Source organism: Cynoglossus semilaevis, chromosome W (genome assembly GCF_000523025.1).
Source record: "Cynoglossus semilaevis isolate Cse_v1.0 chromosome W, Cse_v1.0, whole genome shotgun sequence".
NCBI classification, from domain to species: Eukaryota; Metazoa; Chordata; class Actinopteri; order Pleuronectiformes; family Cynoglossidae; genus Cynoglossus; species Cynoglossus semilaevis.
Genome location: NC_024327.1, coordinates 2729312 through 2730878, shown reverse-complemented (window position 1 = coordinate 2730878; position 1567 = coordinate 2729312). Strand labels below are relative to the sequence as shown.

Below are 1567 nucleotides of genomic sequence, written 5' to 3'. Positions count from 1 at the left end.
TTTTAGTTCTATTGAAAAAATAAATAAATAAGAAATTTAGTCATATAAACTCTTAAGAGTCCGGAGTCTTTGACGTTTTAATGGCCAGAGCATCAGTGCCTTCTTTATTTTTTCTCCTTCCATTCAAAAACGATGACATTTTGATTGTAGCACATTCATATTTACTATGGTAGTCAAGATCGAAAGGAAATTGCGTACTAAGAAGTTCCCCAATCCTGTAACGTTACCCGGAAGTACTCGCGCTGGGCGGGATGACCGGAACATCAAGATGGCGAAGAACGACGACTTTCGGGTAAGCAAGGAAAAACACAATCTCATATTTGCTATTTCTGCCATTATTTAAAACGGAAATATCGTGTGCTGACAGAATACGTAAAGTAAATTGCAGGTTGATGTACTTATGAACATAACAGTTTTAAACAAGGACATAATTGACCTCATCACATAGTTTACATTTTGATCGGTAGCTCAAATGCTAACCGTTGAAGCGAAACAACTCACAAATATTTATTTTGTTTACGAACAACTGGTGTGTCCATACCAAGTGGTTAAGGAAGCGGACTTGGGTCCGGAAGGCTTCGGGTTCGAGTCCACCAGCTGCCAAGTTACCAGTGCGGTGTTCTGAGCGTGGTACCGTCCCCACACCCTGCACCCTGGGGGCTTAAAGCACACTGTTCACTTTGGTGATGGGTGAAAAGCAGAGGTCACTTTTTTTTAGTTTATTTAAAAGGGGACAGTGCAATTTCATAAAACACGATGATTCTTCTTCTTTTCCTTTTGGCTTTGTCCCTTTTTTCAGGGGTTGCCAAAGTGAATCATTGATTTCCATATTGCCCTGTTCTCTGAATCTTATACTCTGACTCCAACTATCTGCATGTCCTCCCTCATGGCATCCATATATCTCCTCTTTGGCCTTCCTCTTGGTTCCTACCTGGTAGCTCCATCTCTAACATTCTTCTACCAATGTATCCACTGTCCCTCCTCTGCACATGTCCAAACCATCTCAATCTGGCTTCTCTGGCTTTTTCTCCAAACCTTCCTGTCTGTGTTGTCCCTCTAATGACCTCATTCCTGATCCTGTCCATCCTTGTCACTCCTAAAGAGAATCTTAGCATCTTTAACTCTGCCATCTCCAGCTCTACCTCCTATCTTCTGCCTATTGCTGGTGTCTCTAAACCATACATCATGGCTGGTCTCACCACTGTCCTGTAAACCGTTCCCTTCACCTTAGCTGACACTCTTCTATCATAGATCACTCCTGACACTTTTCTCCAGCTGTTCCATCCTGCCTGCACTCTATTCTTCACCTTTCTTCCACAGTGTCCTCTGCTCTGAGCAGTTGATCCTAAGTACTTAAACTCCTGCACCTTCACCACCTCTGCTCCTTGTAACCTCACCATTTCACTATTCTCCCTTTCGTTTACACACATGTACTCTGTCTTGCTACGATTGACCTTCATTCCTCTTCTTTCTAGTGCAAACCTCCACCTCTCTAGGTTCTCTTCTAGCTGCTGCCTACTCTCACTACAGATCACAATGTCATCTGCAAACAACATAGTCCATGGGG

The 1567-nt window shown here is 43.0% G+C and overlaps 1 protein-coding gene across 1 annotated transcript in view; it reads left to right on the top strand.

Moving 5' to 3' along the window:
- The first annotated feature begins 248 nt into the window (after positions 1-248).
- Positions 249-1567, top strand: part of LOC103396956 (E3 SUMO-protein ligase PIAS2-like) — a 17803-nt gene continuing 16484 nt past the window's right edge. Inside the window, exon 1 of the mRNA XM_008335197.3 lies at positions 249-292. The gene's annotated coding sequence lies outside the window, so the exon portion shown is untranslated. The remainder of the gene's footprint in view (positions 293-1567) is intronic.